At 42.0% G+C, this 13,504-nt stretch overlaps 1 long non-coding RNA gene across 2 annotated transcripts in view; it reads right to left on the bottom strand.

Annotated features, from left to right (window-relative positions):
• Positions 1 to 750: 750 nt before the first annotated feature.
• Positions 751 to 13,504, bottom strand: part of LOC135196283 (uncharacterized) — a 24,718-nt gene continuing 11,964 nt past the window's right edge. The window contains exon 4 of one of the 2 annotated variants that reach the window (XR_010310360.1): positions 751 to 1,083. This is a non-coding gene — a long non-coding RNA (uncharacterized LOC135196283). Of the gene's footprint in view, positions 1,084 to 9,648; positions 11,873 to 13,504 lie in introns of those variants that run through there. The other variant, XR_010310361.1, reaches the window with a different exon arrangement.

Here is a 13,504-nt window from a genome sequence, read left to right as displayed (position 1 = left end):
ATTTTTTCGTAGTCTAATTTTGTTAACATATCAGTTTTAGTATGATTCTAATTTTTTACAGAAAACCGTTGGGACTGGATGAAAGAGAGAGAAACCGAGGAAATGCACAGGATACAGAGAACCATGGGGATTGGATGAAAGAGTATCGAAGAAATGCAGAGGAGGAGAGATCCGCCATAACAGCAGCGCATCCGGTGGGGGGAGAAACTGAGGAAATGCACAGGCAGAGAATCGCAGAACCAGCAGCGCGATACGGAGGAGGATCGCTAAAAATGCACAAGAGTGAGGAGAGAGAAAAAGTGAGGAGAGATAAAAGAGGATCACCGAATAACAAGAGTGAGGAGAGAGAAGAGGATCACCAGAAAAATAAGAGAGGAGAGTTAAAAAGAAGATCACCAGAATAACTAATAAGAGTGAAGAGATGCACAAGAGGATCTACCAGAATAACAGGAATGAGGAAATTGAATCATTATTAATCAGGCAGCCGGTAATTCAGGGCAATATTTAAATTTTCTAGACGTCACACTTTAGAAAAATTTTGTTTTCTTCTGGCTGTTTACCTCAACTTTGAGTGTAATTCAGTCATTCTGTATGAAATTTTTATTTCGACTTGTTTCAGACATGCTAAGGGAACTTTTTCAATTTGGGTGTGTGTAAATTCACAAATAAACAAGATAGGCATAAGTTTTTAAATAACCTCACTACGATAATCAAATACATGGCTTTAAACTGTTTAACAATGTCAGAAGCGGGTTGCCCGAGAATCCGCGCCGGTGGGTTCACTGTCTAGCTTGTCCTATATGGTACATGAAGGCTCAATGTACGTATACCTTGGTTGCTAACTAATTCCATATAACTTTTTGGAGATAAAAGTGCAAAAAAACGGCATGGAAAACAGCCAGCTCCTGCTTCTCACATGGTCTTTAGCTTAGTCGGCTACCCGGGTAAAATAATCGTTGGTTGCAATAGTGCACATAAGACCAGGTCACTGCACATTCCTCCTCCTCGACTGTGCGAATCTGGGTCCTGCGGCTTCCTCCTCGACTGTCCGGGAAACTATGGCACTCCCATAGTTTCCCTCTTCTGAAATAGTGATAGATTCATTACCTATTACTATGAATTATAGAGAATACTAATACCTAGTAACTTAAAATAGAATTTATGGCAAGCAAACGCTCGTGAACAAAACACAAGAAAAGAAATTTAGGCGAGCAAACGCTCGTGGGGAAAAAAAAATGACTTCTGCCATGGAAAGTAGAATATTATCACAGATTCCTGTGACCACAAGAGAGATTAGATTTACCACTTGTTCATAGTTTAGAAGTACTACACGCACTACTATAATCAAAGTAATACACGCTCTCATATAAGCGAAAAATCAAGCCATTTGTATTATCACCACTTGCCTTCTTGCACTACTGTTAATGTCACACAACGTTGACTTATGGATCGTTACAACTCTCTATAGTCGCTGCCTCACTGGTTTAAACTTTATTGGAATGAGGGTAAAATTTAATGTGATTTTGACCTATAGGGCAAAAGAAACGAGACTCCAAAATATTCTGTACCCCTGCACATCATATATACCACCTTAAGCAATACACGCCGGAATAATTGACTTCACACCACACTTTTCAAATGTTGCATAGAAATCATTCTCTCTAGCATAATTCAAAAGTTGCCCAGAAACCATAATTCTCCCTAGCATAATTCAAATGTTTTCCCAGAAACCCTCATTCTCTATAGCATAATTCAAATGTTTGCCCAGAAACCATCATTCTCTCTAGCATAATTCAAATGTTTTATAAAGTGGGAGAATGAAAAAGAAATACTCGACCAGGCCGTTAACCCTTTTTACATATTTTCGGAATATTCGACAAGGTATTTTCGTCTCTCCATTCTTTAACCTCAATGCTGACTAAAATTATTATGAAATTCCATTTATTCTGTATAAAAATCATTACAGTTATATATGCAAGATCTTAATACATCGTAATGACTCCTGTTTACTTTTAAGACATTTTGAGTTGACCTCTAACCTCATTCGTTTTTGACTTTTTTTCTATTATTTACACCAGGTCGAAAAACTCAACGCTCATGGTTTGTAAGGGAATGGGGGTACTATTTCCATTTCCTGACACCATTACATAAAAAAATACTTAGTGGAAATAAATGTTAAAAAAAAATAATATTCCAGTTATATATTTAACCAAACGCCCTTCGCCTGTGACAGTCATATGATCTATTTGATTACAGAAGGAATGGTCAGAAAATTACTTGGAAATAATAAATTATAACTATTTCTTGGGGAAATCTATGCCTAACACACATCCTCGCTTAATGACCTTCGAAAGTTACAGAATGTCGCCCATTAATAATAAGAAAAAAAAAATAAAAAAAACGAGCAAGATCCTAGCCCGTCTGGCAAACACTAAACCGAGCCTCAAAAGTATTCTGTTAAACCAAAGCACTGCCATATAATGGAAAACACTATTCGAAATCAAGAGACTCACAAACTCTGAAAACTGAGCCTTTTGTTATACTTTACCCCCGTAATCAAAACTACTGCTTTACTTGAAGAACCGGGTAAGATGATATCCTCGATCTATTCATGCCAGGGGTCTAGTTATTTTGGTGCCTCGCTCTTTATTGCCAAGTAGTCAAAACACATTCAAGGCATTGATCAACTAGTTCGATTTAATGTATATTCTTACAACAACCGCACACATTTTAACATTATAGTTGTCTTACAAATACCACAATAGGGCAACTGACAACTATTCAAATAAAAAAAATTTGACAAAAAAAAAAAAAACAAAAAAAAAAAAAAGGCGTCAAAAGGAGCTATTAGTCTTGCTTGACAGCCCACATAAAACATCAATAACGTTACAACCAGTTTTAACAAATGAAAAGACTTTCTACATAAATTTCGAAATTACAAAAAGTGAATTGACACAAACTTTATAAGACTATTTCACAAGATCAGAATTACACAATACTTAATCATAGCTATAATTTTCATACAACAGACATTTTAGTAAAGTCCACACTTTCAGTAGAAATAGGCTAAAACCAAGTACATCTGTTATAATTAAATTGAATGCCACAATAGCACTCCAAATTGACTTATATGTTGGAAATAACCAAAATTTTATTTACAAAATACTTCTTATACTCCCTTTTTACATAAAAGGAAAATTTCATAAATTACAACGAAGACATTTTCTGGGGAACACGGTTGTATACAGTATTACGACAAACACTAAACATTCTACAAATAAAACCACTTAATAAAGTAATTTATCAATTCTAATACTTTGTCATACACAATGTTTTAAAATTTTTTTGCAATATTCTTGTACAAATTATTATTGGTGAAAAAACACACTATTTGCTCAAAACAATTATTATTAAGTTTGCTAAATTCTGCCAAAGAACTACATTCCATAATGTAATGGTGCAGTGCGCGCGAATTAGCAGCGTCACAAAATTTACACGGGGTACCCTTTCCATTCTTGTATTCCCAATAGTATTTATAGCCTAGTTTAAGTCTCATAACAATTCCATCACATTTAGCTGAAGACTTTCCATAAGTAAAACGTGTATTGTTACTAATATAATCATAATGAGCCATACTGTTACTGCCATTACTCATGACTGCCCTAGCCTTCTCAATGTTCCATCCTTCCCTTAAGGCCTGTCCACACGAGCGGGCCTGATCGGCGTGCTCCTGGGTTGACGGGCAAATTCTGGCGGGATTACCCGTGAATGGTGTCAACACGGGTGAGGCGATGGAGAGGTGGGCGTGCCCGACGATGCCAGTAGTGTGTTCAGTGCGGTACGATAAACATGATATTGTTAAGATACAATAAAGTTTTGTACATACTTACCTGGCAGATATATACTTAGCTATAGACTCCGTCGTCCCCGACAGAAATTCGAATTTCGCGGCACACGCTGCAGGTAGGTCAGGTGATCTACCGCCCCTGCCGCTGGGTGGCAGGAATAGGAACGATTACCGTTCTAGAACCAGATTTTCTCTTCCACCTGTCTCCTGAGGGGAGGTTGGGTGGGCCATCAATCGTATATATCTGCCAGGTAAGTATGTACAAAACTTTATTGTATCTTAACAATATCATTTTTGTACATGGAACTTACCCAGCAGATATATACTTAGCTGATTGACACCCTTGGTGGTGGGAAAGAGACAACTATTTACTGAATAGACAGGTAAACAACATACGTTGTAGGTAATAAATAAAACCTTGGTTCCTACTTGATCAGGCGGAAGCCTCCATGGCTAATGCCTAGGAATCTGCTTCGCCTCAAGAGCCTCAGCGAGGATGTGACCTATGGCTAAGAGTTCTTGTGGGTCTGTCGATGGGGTCTTATCCATTTACTCGACAGAGCCTCTTACATGACAATATGCCTATGCCTAGTGGCATAATTAAGGAGCACAACACCGATCCCGATCACCTGATCCTAACACGAGGGTTAGTGCTTAAGTTGAAAAGAGTTATCTACAAACTCCTTTCAAACAACCCAAAGAAAAAACGACGTTAAATAAAATTTAACTCACTAGTTTAAGGATCAGTATCTGCTCCCTATCCCAGCAATGTATCCGCAGACACGTATCAACCAAGAGAGAAGGATCCCTCGAAGGTTATCTTGACATCCTTCGGATAATGGGAAGTCAACACAGAGTTGCATCTCCCGTATGTGACAGCTAATATGTCCTTATGACAATATTGTTAGGGAAAGAACAAGAATTCGGAAAAGCTCGCACTTCATGCGCTTTTAATTCTCAGCTGTTTGAAGGAATCATCAATGCACTTATCAAGTGCTTAGGAGATCACAATGTCTCAAAGAAGGCCAGGGCGTTCTTTGATATAGATCTCTTCTGGGTGAAGCCTGGAGCCTGGCTAGCGCTTGGCAGGAGCCTAGCGCCTGTCTAGCGCCTCGCGCCTGGCTGGAGCCTTGCGCCTGAATGGCGCCTAGAGCCTGGCTGGAGCCTCGCGCCTAGATGGCGCCTTGCGCCTGGCTGGCGCCTCGCGCGCTGGCTGGTGCCTGAATTGGGGGGGGGCTCCTCCTTCCTGGCTAGCGCTCGCGCCTGGCTGGAGGCCTTGCGTCTGGCTGGTGCCTTGCGCCTGGAAGGCACCTGGAGCCTGGCAGAAGACTTCATGATTACTGCTATGAGTCTGCATGCCTCAAGAGTTTCAGCGAGGTAGGGACCTATGACTGACAAACCCTTTCTGGATCATGTCAATGGGGGCTAGCCCGCTTACACGACAGAGCCTTCTCGGATCGTGCCAATGGGGGCTGACCCACTTACATGGCAGAGCCTTACCTGTATCATATCAATGGGGACTAGCCCTCTTACATGACAGAGCTTTAGGTTTCTCTTTACTGGAAGGAGCCTTGCGTCTGGATGGATCCTCAATCCTGACTGGAGCCTAGCCTTGAAGGAGCCTGGCACCTGGATGGCGCCTGGCTGGCTTCTAGAGCCTGGCTGGCTCCTAGAGCCTGGCTGGCTCCTAGAGCCTGGCTGGCTCCTAGAGCCTGGCTGGCTCCTAGAGCCTGCCTGGCTCCTAGAGCCTGCCTGGCTCCTAGAGCCTGCCTGGCTCCTAGAGCCTGCCTGGCTCCTAGAGCCTGCCTGGCTCCTAGAGCCTGGCTGGCTCCTAGAGCCTGCTGGCTCCTAGAGCCTGGCTGGCTTCCTAGAGCCTGGCTGGCTCCTAGAGCCTGGCTGGCTCCTAGAGCCTGGCTGGCTCCTAGAGCCTGGCTGGCTCCTAGAGCCTGGCTGGTCCTAGAGCCTGGCTGGCTCCTAGAGCTGGCTGGCTCCTAGAGCCTGGTTGGCTCCTAGAGCCTGGCTGGCTCCTAGAGCCTGGCTGGCTCCTAGAGCCTGGCTGGCTCCTAGAGCCTGGCTGGCTCCATAGAGCCTGGTTGGCTCTAGAGCCTGGCTGGCTCCTAGAGCCTGGCTGGCTCCTAGAGCCTGGCTGGCTCCTAGAGCCTGGCTGGCGCCTCGCGCCTGGCTTGGCTCCTCCACACTTGCTGGAGCTTCGAGCTTGGAAGAGTCTCTAGGCTGTCTGACGATGTCCACATCGGAGACTCTTATATCTGTCCGATTTGTTCGCCTCTGGCGCATTTGCGCCAGGTTGGAGGCCCGCTCCTTCTCAGTATCCGACCATGACAGAGTTCCTTGGAACTGTCCGCCTCTGGCGTTTTTCGCCTGTATGGCATTTGGCGCTTGGCTGGCGCTACATTGTCCGAGAGTCCTGAAACAACCACATAGTTTATCAGGAGACTGGAGAAGGGTGGAAGAAATTCTTCCCCTTTGAGCTTTTGGCCCCTGGCAAGGGGAGGTGATTTTAGTCAGCTACACCCAGTAGACGACAGGATATCTAACAACACGAGAGAGAAGAGTCTTCCTCTGAGGAGGATCCTTCGTGAACACTTCGTTTTGCTAACGAGATCTCTTCTTACATGTTGATGAGGTTCCTCGTTGCAGAATCTTCCCTATCCTTGCCCGAAGGAAGGGAAGGAGTCTGGAAGTCGAAGGAGAGACTGAGCTGAAATTGGGCGGAACCCTGATTTCTAGCTCTTATTGTATCCTTCTGAATACCTTCTGGGAAGCATTTTGAGCCCTCATCGCACCCCGAAGACTCTGAAGGCAAACGTTTAAAACCATCTCTTCTTCTGTAGATGAAAATGTAAGTACCCTCATGCCTGGGCAACTAAACTTCTCTCTGAAAGCGTTGTGTCAGGAAAAGAGGGATTTATTTCTTTTGCCAGGACATACTATGACTGGCAAGAACCCATTGCCGAGTCTCCATTGAATCTGATGCGAGATTCCAATGCACAAAAAATTCACTTGTCTTCTTGGTCGTTTTTAGGGGCTAAGAGAAACAAAGAATTCCTTCATAAACTTCCTCAAAGAAGTTAGATGAGGAGCAGTTCCATTTTGTCGGAACACGGAATCTGTGGCCACAAAAAAAAAAAATCCCATTCGAAGTACATGATATCCTACTCTTGTCGTTATTGCGGTATCGTATAAGATCCCGAAGATCTTAATCCTCTGTTATCTCTAATTCCCTTTGTAGAGACAGAGTATGGCCTTTTTCTGCGTTCTTTGATAGCAGATATATACATAGGTGATTCTTCCCTCTGAAAGTGAAGAAAAAACCTCGCTATGTGGTTCACAGAGGTATCGGAAGAGGACAGTTTCCTCATTCCATCTAGCACGATCTGCAGCAATTCTATGTCTTAGCCATGACTATTGTCATTTACCTTGAAAAAACCTCTCATTCATGTCCACTTCTGGTCAGTCTGCACGCGGACAGACTCAGAGTGGAGAGGTTTTATAGGTCTATTTATAATAGATTCTGATAGAATATCCAGATATTCTTTGGAAAAGCCTTACGAAACATGCTGTGAGAAGAACGGTGGGACTTCTGTGAATCCAACCTCTCTAAGGCCAAAATGAGCATACATCCTCTCTTCCTTTGACGCCCAATTATCTTAATATCTGTTAAGAATTTATAACTAGGGGAAAAAAGGCTAAAGTTTATTCCCCTTCTTTAAATTTAAAGATGTCTTATATTGGCTACCTCTCTTGGTTCGAGGAAAAAGAAAAGCAGTCTAAAGGAATCCTGTTCGTCTTCTACCTTACAAAGAGATCTATGAAGAAGACTTTCCGCAGGTTCTTACAACTCTTTTCAATAAATGTTAAGACATATGTTAACAGTTATTATCTTCGATCGAGAAGGTTCTCACGGACATGCAAAATCTTGCATCGAACCTCTTAAGGATCGTTACGTTCCGTGTCTGTTCCCAAATAGGTTCTCTTTTGTTAACGCGAACCGGGGCGAAAAAGAGATTCTCGATGCTCTTTGCGATATGAGAGAGTCGTGGAATTGGCCTAAGTGATTAAAATAAATCATTTCATCATTCCTTGTAAGCGACCCCTTTTCGATTAAATGGGTAACGAAATCAGGAACGAATCTTGCCGTTACCGAGCCTGCTGTCCGAGAGGCTACTGGACTCTTAGGTTAATAACTCGCTAAAACGAGAAAATATCTTGGATGGTGCTTCTGGCACAATTTGCGCCAGGCTGGCGCTTCCTTCTAGTTCTTTTTTAGGTTATGTGCCATAACATCTATGCCTTTATGGTACCCGACATCCTTCACATGTTAATTCCGTTCTTAGTGGGAAAAAACTTTTATATACGTAGTATAGTCCATTCAGGGAAACAACTTCTGCCACTAAGAGAATGTTTCCCATCCGACTCACCCAACTTCTCTTGAGCAATATCCGAATTTAAAAAAGGTTGTGTGCGTTTCTCGAAAGGATGAGAGAATTATATATATCGCGCGCTGCCGTATTAGAATCCTTTATAATACTGTCACATTGTGGTAAACAGCATTAATCTAGGAAACCTTTGTAAGGATACTAGGAATTCTGTAGTTACCTCGGTATGTGCATAAGACTTGACCATACCGTAGTCTTAAAGTGAATTCTCTACTACATTCATCGTCTCACTAAGCATGTACTCTAATAAGCCATGCTTTCGTAACAAAGCATGAGAGCATTATACAATATAGAGTTTCGCTGCGTTAGAATCCTTTAAAATGTTACCTACGGTAAACAGCATTGAAATGTAATATCTTTCTTATTGAAAGCTTCTTAGCAAAAGGCAGACAATATTTTATTTATGTTTGCTTAACTATCCCCTCAATCCGAGGCTAAAACCACGATTGTAGGGGAGAGACACGGTTATTCATTCCATCCCGCAGGAGAGACATATGTTACCGCCCACTCATGACCGACACCTACATGATACTGCGTTGGTGCCTAAGCGATAGCAGTCTCGTTAGCCGACTGGCCTTACTCTTCCAGAGTTGCCAGCTACTCCATTTAATAAAGGAATCTTATAACATTATTATCGAACTTCAGGAAGTTCTTATAATGCATATCTAAGCGAAACAAGACTTCGATAAATCTAGAAGCTAAGTAGGTGTTGTCTTAACAATCCCTTTAAGCGTAGTCCTTCTAGGAAATTCCTGGAAGGATACTGGTAATTGAGTTGCTCAGCAAAGAAGTAACTACGGTATGTGCTTATGATTTGCCGTATCGTATTCTCATACAGCAGATACTCTACTACCTTCTTTCCCTGCCGAGGCAGATAGAGAAAGGATATTCTGGCGCCTGGATCCTTGCACCTAGCGCCTGGAATGTTCCGCGCGCTAGAAAGGAGACTCGCTCCTGGAACGTTCCGCTTGCGTGGAAGGTCCCGTGCGCCCTGACAGTTCCGAGCGCCTACGAGACCCCTTTTAGAAAGAGCCTCTTGTCCGGAAACGTTCAATGGAAGGATCGTTCTGATTGCCACTCTACTGTAAGGCTCCTTGCTCTAGCCGTCTGTTTTTCTGGCGCAATTTGCGCCAGGCTGGCGCTTCGTCTCTTTGAAGGCGCCTTGCGCCAAGAAAAATTTTCTAGAACGCGGCTCGCGTTTGGTTGTGTAGGAACGCGGCTCGCGCTAGTCTGTTAGCTGGAACGCGCCTCGCTGCTGGCTATAGGAACGTACCTCACGCTAGCTTGCTGGAACGCGGCTTCATGGCAGCGGCTGGCTCTTGCTCAGTGTTCTCTTAGGTTTTCAGAGAACGCGCTAGATCACTCCAAACATACATTCTTCGTCTTTTCGGATGTAAGATGAAGAGACGCACTTTTTTAAGGATGCCTTATCAATGGCTATCCTTGGCAGTCTGGGACGTTCTACAGAACCTGCCGAGGGGACGCCTGACCGGTGGGGGTTCTCCCTAACCTTCCTGCGGCTGTCGACTTTCCTCCTCCACTGGGTCTGGGAGTTTGGAAGAGGTCTAGGCCTGGAAGCGCTACGGAGCCGATCAGACGCACCCTCCACTGCACTGGGAACACTATATTCACTTCTTACCTTTTTAGAGCTCGCCTTTTGAGCTCCATCCATTTATCTTCAAATTTGCACATATGAATTTGTAGATTCTGTGGAGTAAGAAGGTGATGAGGATGCAACAACTACTAGAATTGTCAATACTCTAACTGCTCGTTAGTACGAGAGCTCTTAAAGCTTCTAAAGGAAGGCGTATCTAGTTATATGCTTTCTGACTTCCTAAAGTAGGAAGTTAGATCTTATATTTCCTTCATCAAGTTCTAACACTTATACACGTATTAGTGAAAAAAAAAAAAAATCAATATTTCCCTTATTGCAAAATATAAGTGTCTACCGAAAAATTCGGTAGTTTCACGTAATATATTCTTCGAAATTTCGAAGCCAAATTCATTAAAAAGTTAAAAAAGCGTATGCCAAACCAAAGACCCAGTACTTCCCTGCAAAAGACAGCCCAGAAGGTCGATGGCGATGAAAAAACGAAAATCAAGTCAGGAGGTAGCAACAACGTATGTTGACACTACCGCGACAGAGAAAATCTGGTTCTAGAACGGTAATCGTTCCTATTCCTGCCACCCAGCGGCAGGGGCGGTAGATCACCTGACCTACCTGCAGCGTGCGCCGCGAAATTCGAATTTCTGTCGGGGACGACGGAGTCTATAGCTAAGTATATATCTGCTGGGTAAGTTCCATGTACAAAAATGGTGCATACTGCAAATAAGAAGATATTGTGTAGCATAGTAATTGCTTTGTGTGCGATGAAAAAGAAGAAAAACAAGAGAATATGGTGCAAAGAATGGCTCAGTAAAAGAAATGTATATGGTTAACGTAAGTCTGCCAGGGTCGAAGCTCAAGCCATCGGGCACCACCATGGTGATTTTGCTACAAGACCCATCGGGCCATTTGACGGTTTGCCTGTCAAGTGTGTCCGTTAGAGGGAAGGTCCGCCGATCAGGTCCGGTCGTGTGGACAGGCCTTTACTCTTGACACATGAGACTTTATTTTCCTCATACTAACTGAAGTGGCGTATTCTATAGATTCTTTATTACATCCTTTTTTTGTTAATTCATCAGCAACATCATTAAAATATTCACCACGATGTGAGGGTATCCAGACGAATTTTACACTGTAGCCTGACGCTTTTATAACAGAAACGTAATCTTTGCATTTGGTAACTATCCCATCATCAGAAGGTACTTTGGCATTTAAAGCCAAAAGAGCACTGACTGTCAACAAAATCTATTATAGATTTTTCCTTATTTATTCCAAATTTCAAACACTCATAAATAGCAAACAGCTCAGCAGTGGTAGATGAGCTGTGATCACCAATACATTTAGATATTCTCTCCTCTGTGCTAATATCAAATTCAAAATATTCTCTAATTACAACACCAAGACCAGCTCGACATCCAGTGATAGAACCATCACAATACGCATGAATCACCATATCCCTAGGGTACTGAGATATATTCTCCAAAAGCAGCTGTCTAAAGTTCGTGAGGATTGTTGTCTTTTTCTCAAATCAAGTTGTTCATTACTTATATCTACTTTCTCAGCAATCCAAGGTTTTATTGGGCGTGAATTAGGCAAAGATACAGAAATCAAAAACGTTATAGTCAATCGATATTTTACAAAGCCTTCGTGAATATTCATTCAGTCTGAAGAATCCTGGAACGCATGTCACATATCTATTTACAATAGTTTTAAGATGCCTATCATTTTGTCTAATCAGTCTATTCTTTGAGTGACACTTGGCAAATCCAGCTCCATTCGCATTATTTCAATCCTTGCAGTTCTAGGGCAACCTAATATTACCTTCATTGCTTCATTTTGCAACAATTCCAAGGGCCAAAGATCTTTATCTGTATAACTGATAACTATTACTAAAGATATACTGTGCTTGATTATCGTAACAAATTATAGCAGGCTTTAAGTACTTCCAGGAACTACGCTCGTCTGCAAGTGAGAGAAAATTATACAAATAAACACCTTAAATATCCACAGTAGGTATAAGAGAATGATGCTACTTATCGTAGGGCATGTAAGTAAAGAGAGGAAAAAAGAAACTCATACTATCGTCTGTTAGTCTTAATGCTACTATCTCATTGGTCCACACAAAAACAATCATTCCTAGTAATATTTAAAGAGGAATTTCCTTTCATTCAAGAAAAACTAAATCGCCCTTATCAGCTATAGTTACGCACCTTCTAATTCCTACCACTAAAGCTCCTTCATACAATGTGTTGCTGATCCCAAAAACAAACAACTTTTCAAGAGGAACAGATCCAAGTTACATCTTTCACTCAGTGATGCCTGTTAGCCTTCTCTGCAAAATGTCTTTCATATCTTCATTCACTCCAACTTCTGAATAACTGCTCTTCCTTAACACAGCTCTTGACTGTTATTTCACTTCAGCAACACCATTTACTATTTTCTCATTTAATTATTCAACCTCCCTTTTCCCACTCTAGATACCACAACATTTATACATCCACAACAAAAACTAAACGCTATAGAAGCTTCAATGATTCTTAGCAGTCTAGTGGAATAGGTCATCAAGAAGTCCAAAAGCCTACTCCAACTTAGGTCACGTATTATATCATTCTGATGCATCCTTAGTAAGCCTCACATGTTATGAATGAAAGTATACTTCTCTACCATTCCTTAGCAATCTCAACGTTAAACGGTGCCTCATAATGGCGACTGATTCAGTCATGGGCGAACTGAATTATTATTTGGATGAATGAAAAGAAATGGGCGAAACCTGAGTAAAAGACATGTGGAGAATGAGACTTCATTTACTCAGATCAGACTTTTTTTCCTAAGCAGTGGGACTGGAAATTGGGTCTGACCTTTCTCTACACAAATAAACCAACTTGATCTCTTCAAAGTGAGTAGACGAACCAGTGGGGTCATAAATTCAAACCACGTGCCCCTTTTAAAATACACAAAGAGCCTGTGGAAACAATAGTTTATTTCCGAAAGACAATGAAATGAACAGGAATCGAGAAGAGGAATGGGGACAAGAAACCTGCACGAGGGCTCTGTAAATCGCAGATGGCTTTTATTCAATAACAAACATATAGAAGCCAGTGCTTAGATCATTCGAAAAGGTGCACATCTAGATACCAATCATAGCACTTATAAAAGGAAGTAAAAGTTTTCCAACAACCCTTGGGAGTATTAGAAACTGAAAAACGTCATCAATGGCAATAAAAATGACACTGACATCACACACGAGGAGGAAAAAACTGCATAATGAGGCCGACACTATTGTTAGGCCCTTTGAATACTGTATATTCCAGGCCCCTGCGTGATGAAGCAATTTATATCTGCTATGGTTGACTGAAGGCCTGAAGCATCAGCAAAAGAAGAAACTGTTAGCAACACAAATGGTCAATGAAATCTTGGGCGAAATCATTGAGAGTTGGGTAGGATGCTTGACAACACATCAATCTGCTGATATAAGAACAGAGAAAAAAGGGGCCTTCAACAATAGGCCAGAGTCTGATATTAGACTTCGTTCTCCATGAACGAGAACGACACACTGCTCTTGTTAGCATCTACAGAATTACTAAGTCACGCTAC

Source organism: Macrobrachium nipponense, chromosome 17, assembly GCF_015104395.2.
Source record: "Macrobrachium nipponense isolate FS-2020 chromosome 17, ASM1510439v2, whole genome shotgun sequence".
NCBI lineage: Eukaryota > Metazoa > Arthropoda > Malacostraca > Decapoda > Palaemonidae > Macrobrachium > Macrobrachium nipponense.
Note: the sequence above shows the minus strand (reverse complement) of the source record. Positions and strands in the feature narration are given on the sequence as shown.